This window comes from Fukomys damarensis, unplaced genomic scaffold (genome assembly GCF_012274545.1).
Source record: "Fukomys damarensis isolate Sample0158 unplaced genomic scaffold, DMR_v1.0_HiC HiC_scaffold_19, whole genome shotgun sequence".
Classification (NCBI taxonomy): Eukaryota; Metazoa; Chordata; class Mammalia; order Rodentia; family Bathyergidae; genus Fukomys; species Fukomys damarensis.
The window spans coordinates 36,461,549-36,470,470 of record NW_022900931.1 but is presented as its reverse complement, the minus strand read 5'-3'; the positions used below and the strand labels follow the sequence as shown (position 1 = coordinate 36,470,470).

At 37.6% G+C, this 8,922-nt stretch overlaps 1 long non-coding RNA gene across 1 annotated transcript; it reads left to right on the top strand.

Annotated features, from left to right (window-relative positions):
- Positions 1–2,056: 2,056 nt before the first annotated feature.
- LOC104855785 lies at positions 2,057–8,527 on the top strand. Its single transcript, XR_778483.1, has 3 exons — positions 2,057–2,092; positions 7,176–7,571; positions 8,465–8,527. It is a non-coding gene; the product is annotated as an uncharacterized LOC104855785 (long non-coding RNA).
- Positions 8,528–8,922: the final 395 nt, after the last annotated feature.

Sequence of the window (8,922 nt, the reverse complement as noted above, 5' to 3'; positions counted from 1 at the left end):
TATATATATATATATATATATATATATATATATATATATACATATATACAAATATTTGGAAAGTTAATAAGATATTTCAAAATAATCCATAGATTAGAATTTTAAATTAAAAGGGAAACTTTAAAATTTGAATTGATTGACAAGGAAAACACAGCATTCAAAAATTGGTAGTACATATCCAGAGATATGCTTAAAATAAAACTTATTTCAAATGTTTTACTAGTAAGAAAAAAGCTTAAAGTTAATAACCAAATCTCCACTTTAGTTAGAATAAAAGAACAAGTTAAACTGGAAGTAAATAAAATAAAAAAGTAATAAAAACAGAATTTAATATAATCCAGACAAATGATAGATTCACAAAGTTAAAACAGTTCTTTGAAAATGTCAAAGTAGGATAATTTCCTAGGAGAACTAATCAAGAAAGAAGAATCTAGATAATTTCAAGAGTGGGATTCAAATATTACTGCAGACTTTACAACCATAACAATCATAATAATGTGGTATGATCTCAAATGTTTATAAACACCTTTTATAACCTAGAAGTAAAATAATTTCTTAACAGCCACAAAACTGATTTAAAAAGAAATAGAAAATCTGAATTGTCTTACATCTATGAGAGACACTGCAGTGTTAAACCATCCACCACAAAGGTACACCAAGATGTGATCCAGATGGCCCCACTGGTAAGTTCTACCAAATTCTGAAGTACAAAATTGTTATGGCTTAGACCAAAACTGTCCTCCAAAGGCTTCATGTGTTCAGAACTGGGGCTTTCAGAGGTGACTGGATTATGAAGATGCTGGACTCCTCAGTGGAATCACTGCATGTGAGCTCAGCATCTGAGTGTGCTTCTGGAACACACTCAAGTGGCAGGTCACTGGGGGAGTGTGTGTGTCCCTCCATGGCTCCTCCTCTCTGTGCTCTCTGACAGTCACGACATCATAAAGACAGTAGGTTTTCCTCTACTGTGCCCCTCTGCCATGCTGTTTTCTGCCTTGGAGCTGGCTGATCACAGACTGTAACTATGAGCTAAAATAAACCACTTCTTATTTAATTGATGTGTTTCAGCAGTGAGAAAATGACCAAGAGAGAAATGATATCTTTCAGAAATTAAGAAGATGGCACACACCTTCCACTCCTTTAAAAAAAAAAAAAAGTTTATCATGATCCTGACACAGAAACCTGTCAAAGAAATTTTAAGGAAAGAAATTTATAAAACAGTATCTCTCATGAAGATGTAAAACAACCTCCTTTACAAGATGCTAGAAAGTGAATTCAATAATGTATAAGAAGAATAACCATTAGGACCAGTTGGAGTTAATCCCAGGAATGCAAATTCAGTAAAATATTTAAAATTGGTACACAGGCCTTCTGGCTTCAGTTAAAAGATAAAAGACCAATAGCAAATATCTTATTAGATGCAAAACCTTTCCTTCTAAAACTAGGAATAAGTATGTCCACAATCACAGGTCTGCTTCAATATAATACTCAAAACCTTGGCCAGACAGGAACAAGAAAGAAATACAAGGGGTATGTATAGAAGAGAAAAAAGTCAAATTATTATTTACAGATGACATGATCCTCTACATAGAAGACCCCCCAAAATTCCACCAAAAGACTCTTAGAATTAATAACCAAATTCAGTAGCATAGCAAGATACAAAGTTAACACACAAAAATAGACAGTGTTCCTCAAAGCCTCATGTGCTCAGGGATGGGGCTTTTCAGAGCTGGCTAGATCTAGGGTGTGTGATACTGAGATTAAAGGATGTGATACTAAAATAGTCCACTGATTGGAATTAGCATAGTCCTCCATGTGGCTGAATATATTTACTGAAAACAGAAGCATCTTCCTGGGTATAAGCTGCGCCACCCAAAAAGGTTGTAGCCTGTTTGAGATAGAAGGAAAAGATAAGCTCACAACTGCTGCTGCTGCTGCTGCTGCTGCTGCTGCTGCTGCTGCTGCTGCTGCTGATTGCTGCTTTGCTGCCTCCTGCCTGCCACACCATGGACTGCTTCTCCTTTGTGATGCTCCTCTGTCATCACACCCTGCCTTGGAGCCAGCCAACTGTGGAAGGAAATCTCTACAAACTGTGAGTTGAACTAAACTTTTCCTCCTTGAACTTTGGGTGTTGAGTGTTTTGTTTCAATAACAAGAAAAGTAAGTAGGACAGATTTTTGCTTTTATTAACAATAGCATCAAGAAAAATTAAATGCTTGGGAATTAATCTAACCCAGGAAGTTAATGACCTCTACAACCCAGGAAGTAAAAGACCTCTAACAATAAAAAGTACAGTAATCTGAAAAAGGAGATTGAAAAGGACACCAGAATATGGAAATATATCTCTGGTTACTGAATAGGCAGAACCAATATTGTCAAAATGACCATACCTCCAAAACTGATATATAAATATAGTGCAATCCCAATCAAAATATGAATAGCTTTCCTCTCACAACTAGAGAAAATCCTAACATTCATATAGGAAAAGAGACCCAGAAAACCAAAAGCAATCCTGAGCAACAGAGCAAAGCAGAAGGCATTACAATCCAGGACTTCAAGTTATTCTACAAGCCTACAGTGATAAAAACAGCATGGTAATGGCTGGAGATTTAACTCAGTGGCACTATGCCTGCCTCACAATTGCAAGGTCCTGAGTTCAATACCTGGTACTGGGGGGGAAAAAAGATCTAAAAACTGCATGTCACTGGCAAAGAAACCAGAAATGTAGATCAACAAAGCAGAGTAGAGGATGCAGAAGCAACTCTAGGCACATTTAGCTATCCAATCTTTGAAAGGGGGTCAAAAACATATGCTGGAGGAAAGATAGCCTCTTTAGCAGGAAAACTGGATATTCACATGCAGAAGACTGAATCAAGACCTTGTATCACTCACCATGTTCTAAACTAAAATAAAAATGAATGGGCTGAAAGATAAAATAGATAAAACTCTTGAAGACATAGAGATTGGCAAGGACTTTCTGAATAGAAGAATCTCAGTTGTATAAGAAATACTACTAAGAATCAACAAATGGTATCATTTCAAATTAAAAAGCTTCTTCTGCACAGCAATAGAAACACCCAACAGAGTCAAGAGCCAACCTACAGAAGGGAAAAGTTTTTCCAGCTACTTCTCAGACAGAGGACTAATGTCAAGAATATATGCAGAACTCAAAATATTAGACCTCCCCCATGAAGGACCAAACTAAGAAATGGGCAACTGAAATAAATAGACACTTCTCAGAGGAAGTACAAAAAGCCAATAAATACATGAAAAACTGTTCAACATCTCTGGTCATTAGAGAAATGAAAATTAAAATAACACTAAAATTCCATGTTATTCTGGAAAGAAAGGCTAACATAAAACAATCACATAATAATAAATACTTGTGAGACTCTTGGTGGAAACATAATCTAGTAAAACCACTATGGAAATCAGTATGGAGACTCCTCAAAAAATGAAAACTAGAAATTCTATTTGAGTGAGCTATTTCTTTTCTAGGTGTTTCCCTCAAAGAGTTAAAGACATCATATTGCACTGCTATATGCATACCCATGTTTATAGCAACATAATTCATAATAGCTAAATCTTGAAAGCAACAACAAAAGAATGGATGAAGAAAATATGGTATTCACACAATGCAGTACTACTCTGGTATAAAGAAAGATAAGCTTCAGTTATTTGTGGGAAAATGGATGCACCTTGAGATCATAGTGCTAAGTATAATAGATCAGACATGCAAATTTAAATATAGTATGCTTATGTGAGAATGAAAGATAGATAATAGAGAATAGGGAGATTGACCTTTTGCAAATGGGGGAAGACCAAAAGATAAATGGGAGGAGGTGAAGGAGAGGGGATGAAAAAGAATTAAGAAGTGTTATACACATCTACCAACTGCCCGTGAAAAATGCAATAATTATACATTGCAAACATGTATCAATAAAAGTAACATTTTTAAAAAGACACAGAGAGCTGGAGAAAACATTGTTTCCATCCTTACAATAACAAAAATTAAATGGACCAAAGGGGGAATTAATGTTTTTTTCTTGACTCCATTTGGTATCTGACATAGTAGCGCAAAAAAGAATAGAGTCAAAATCTGGGGACATGAAGGGAGAAATAAGTATCAAACATATGCTGAGGGTCACGTGCATCTGGAAATGCGGGTGAACTGCTGAGGCCCCACCCATGGGGCATCAGTGGCCTCTTGCTGTCTTTCTTCCATGCACTCTGCCAGGCGTTCACAGAGAAGACGGGGAGGCTCTGAGGAAAGTCCTCTGTTCCGTGACTTGGGGAAAAGAATATTAGCTGTAGATGAAACTATCCAAACTCCTCTTTCTCAGTTCTTCTACGGGACCCAAACCGTAATTGTCAGGGAAAGAGCAGTGGAAAAGAGCATTGCAGGGCACTGGTGAAAATTCATGGAAGATGGAGGAAGTTCCGGAAGAGAAAAAGTGAACCTGTGCCCCTGGGAAGAGGCAGCCCAGGATTCCAGGTGGCGAAGGCCAGCGTATTTGTAAATGCCTCATCTCCTAGGTCCAACCTGCAGTGCCTGCCTCAGAGTAGGCAGGGCCATGGCCTCAGACAATGCTTTCCTTTCTCCAGGCCCCACTGGGCCCAGAGGAGTTGAATAAATGGAGCCCTCTGCAGAGATTGCTAAGAGAGATAGAGTTTCTCTGGGGAACGCTACAGAAGGAAGACTCAGAGTCAAGAAAGAAAGTGACACTGAGGAAAGAACATGAATGTAATTTTTTTAAAAACCCTCTGGCAAATTAGCCCACACCTCCAGCATGGTTTAGTGGTAAGAATCTGAGGCTTTTGCTCACTGGAGATGATACAGCAGCACCACACCTCAAACCCAGCCTAACTCCTGGGTAATTAATATAAACCCCTACATCAAGTCTCTGGCTGGAAAGACATGTACTTTAAAAAAAACTTTTATTTTATCCCATTCTCCCAGCTTGTGCCCCCTCCCTTCTCTATGTACGGAAGCTTTGTTTCCATTTTCCTTCTATTTTCTTTTTTTTCTTGTCCCTTCCGTCCTTTCTCCCTCCCTCATCCCTTGTTCCCTTTCCCATTTGAACATTTTCTTCTCATTTTCCAGTATTTATTATACATTTTACTTCTGCCCTCCAGGACACACTCAGATTTCAACAACAACAACAACAAAATGTTTATAAGACATAAGAAGAGGCAAAAAAAAACCAAAAAACAAAACAAAAAAACACCTTAAGATTCAAAGCAATCATCAAAGCCAGTCAAAAGCACAACTTAGACATTAAACAATCACAAGCAATTTAAAATAACTCTGATTAAAATGTGAGTACTAAAAGAAAACTTAGACAATATGCAAGATCAGATGGGCAATTTCACCAAAGAGAAGTAAACCATAAAATCAGATGGAAATACTAGAAAACAAAAAACACAAGAAGTTGGTTCTTGATGATCTTAACAGTGGACTTGAACAGCCAAGGAAGGAAGTAGTAAACTTGAACATGGAAAGAAAATCAATAGAAATCTTACAAACTACAGTGAAAAAAAAAAAAAGAAAGAAAAAAGAAAAGAAAATGGTAAAATAAAAACAAAAATCCAGAGCCTAATATCCAGGAATTTCAGACAACATAAAATGACTGAAAGTCGACATAATAGAAATTCCAGGAGACCAGCAAGAAATGAGGAGAAAATATTTGAAGAAATGATAGTAGACAATATTCCAAAATTAACAAAATCCAAGATCCAAATCACAGATCCAAGAAACTCAGAGAATTCTAAGCAGATAACACACACACACACACACACACACACACACACACACGCCCCACCGCTGAAAATCAAACCAACAACAAAATTTAGCAGCAGTTAAAGCAAAAAAGTCAGAAACCTGAGTCTACATGAAGACACGAAGAATGGTAGTGATGGAATAAAAGGGGGCAAAAAACAATTTATTTTTAATTGTTAATTGCGCTAAAAGAAAATTGCAAGGTAAAAATAGCAACAATATATTATATTTAATGCACTTTATATTACAAAGTGTTTTCCCAACTCATGAAATGGTGTGATTTATTTGAAGAGAGACACAAATTATTATTAATTGTATATTGTAACTTTTAAGGCTAGCGGTAAAGTCAAGTAATAAATTGATAAAGGAGATAAACATCAAATTGTAATTGTTAAAACCTAGAGAAGTTAGAAGAAATCAGCGAACAAAGAACAACTGGAACAAATGGAAATCAGATGTCAAAATTATTAGTTTTAATCCAAGCTTTTCAAAAGTCACTAAACGGTAGTGGCTAAAATACACCAGTATTCATAGTATTCTCCCTCCTATCATTGTAGTGCCTGGGGAGTCCATAGGGATCTCTTCCTCATATTTGGTATTGATAAATTTTGTCCTCACTTTTGTTTTATTAGTCAGATACAGAAGATTGTATACTGTTTGATTTCACTTAAATTAAAATGTAGAACTGGCAAATTTAATCAATAGTGGAAAAAGTCAGGTCAGTTATTTCTGGGCTGGGACTTCTGGGGGGAAGATGATAGCAAAAAAGAGAAGCAGGGAAGTTTTGGGGGATCACGGACACGCCCTGCACTTTGACTGAGGCGTTAGTCACAGAGACAGATGTATCCAGATACAGACACACACGTATACCAAAGCTTCTTGAACACTTGCAATGTGTTCATTATGTTGAATGCAAATTAAATCTCAGTGTTGATTGAAAAAAAGAACGTGCTAGCAGAACTAAAACCACCATATTCATCTTCAATTTCTTATATCCTAGGCAGCAGCAAACCTATAAATCTGTTCATACCAGAATTTAAAAGACCAGTACCTTAAGACTCAGACACATCATTCTTCTGCAAATTATGTGCCAGAGGTATATAAGATTGAGTCTCCCATAAGATATAAAACCAGAGTATAGAGATAAGCAAATTTAAAAATTTGTGTTATTGTCCTATATTTTATAGTAATCCTGGCTGGCAGGAATGCTGTTTGCAATCCAGAGATCAGAACATTTCTGAGATTTTTCTAAAAACAACTTGAAATCTGTGACTCTTTACCATTTAAAACCCCATCTTCTCATAATTTCATCTTAATTATTACATAGTAAGTCCTATCTCTGCAATCTATAAAAACTTCAAGAATTGATTTGTTCATTGTTTTTTACATTAAACAGCATTTGTTGCCAGCTTTCAGTCTGCCTCTTCCCCAAGACTATTTGAGATAGAAAAAGCTAAACCTTTCGATGCTTTCATAATTTAAGGAGTAAAAGAAGTAATATGTGATAGACCTGCCCCGAAGACCAGCTGAAGCCACGGGACCTGCACACGTGACCACTCGGGAACCAGTTGGACTTTCTCCTCCTCCCTCAAATCCGAGCAAGAGCTCTGCTGCTTAAGCCCCAGGGCTGAACTTTTGTGGTAAAGGGGGCAAGTCAGTAAAATTCTCCCTCTACGGTACTGAAGTGTAGACGACCGCAGGATGAGAGCAGAAACTACCAAGATAGTAAGACAGAAAGAGTTGATTCCCTCATCCATCCATCTGTGCAATATGTAAGAAATTCTACTCTAAGGTAAGGAGAATCGTGTGATAAAAACAAACGCTCACATTTGAGGGTTTAATTCCTTTGTCCCCGAAGTTGTAAGGTCAAAAAGCTCAAGGAAGACCCTGAAGAAAAGGAAGCAAAGAGGAGCTGGAGATTCCAAGCAGATTTTGGCTTCAGCCTTCAGGTCAAATAGCCTGGAGTTAATGGAATTTACTCCCCAGGCTCCATCACCAGAGCAGGACGGAATGTCAGTGAGGAGCTGGGTGCCCCAGGACTGAAACGAGCAGCACAGGAAGGACAGTGGATGGAACACACTATTTGCAGATTCTGGCTCTGCGGGACCAGCCCTGGCTGGTGCTGAGCTATGAGGTGGAGATGACACAAAGACTCCTAAATTCAGGGGAAGGAGAGTGGCCTGGAGCGAGAGGGTCCCAGAAGGACAGGGCCTGAGTCGCATCCAAGAGCTGCTTTGGTTGTAGGGAGGAAAGCTGCAGGATATTAGAAGGGAGCCCAGTAGAGCCCTGGGTAGGGTGTTTGCTTTTGGCTAAAACTCCTGATGAATAATGTACAGTCTTTTGCATATGCAGTGGCTGCTGACCCCAAGCCACCTGGTTGGAATTTATTTGTGCTCCTTGCTGTTCCTGCACAGTTGTTAAAAACTCTTCTGTGACTGTTCGATTCCTTGTCTGAAGCCTTTGAATTGATTTTAAATCAACTTCATTCTTGGCAATTTGGGAGGGAGGGAGGGTCTTTGAGCAACTCTAATTCCTACCCACAGGTACAGCCTATCCTTTTGTAAAATGTATTTTCCTGGTATTTATGGAACAATTTGTGCTATCTAATCAAATACATTAAAACACTTATTTTTGCTTTCCTCAACTCCATCAATTGTTAATAATCATGTTGTCATTTTTTTCCAGACTTGGCACCAAAACTTTATTCATTCTCCTTAGAAATTCTGCCACCAACCACTATAAAAACTGTCATTATCTCTCAAAGTCACAGTCCTGACATCTGTTAAGTAAAGGTTTATTTTACACTTCAAAAGTCAATCTACACAGCTGACTACACTCCTTCAGCATCTTACAGCTTGCACTTGTCAAATATTTAGGATAATAAAATTGGCTTTGAGAAAAATATTTGGTTTTCATAGAAGAAAGTGCTCGTTATTTATCAAAAATTATTTTGTTTCTTTCCTTGGGAGAAAAAACCCTCAACTTTTATCATCAATTGTTTTTCAGAAAAATAATTTCTGTGTGTTTCATTTCAAATGGCATTTCTTTCTTCCAACACTCCTGAAAGTAGAGAGGGTCATGTGAGTTCCAGGTAAAGGACTAGAAAATCAGAGCAATGTGATCAGTCTGAGAGCACAGAGGCT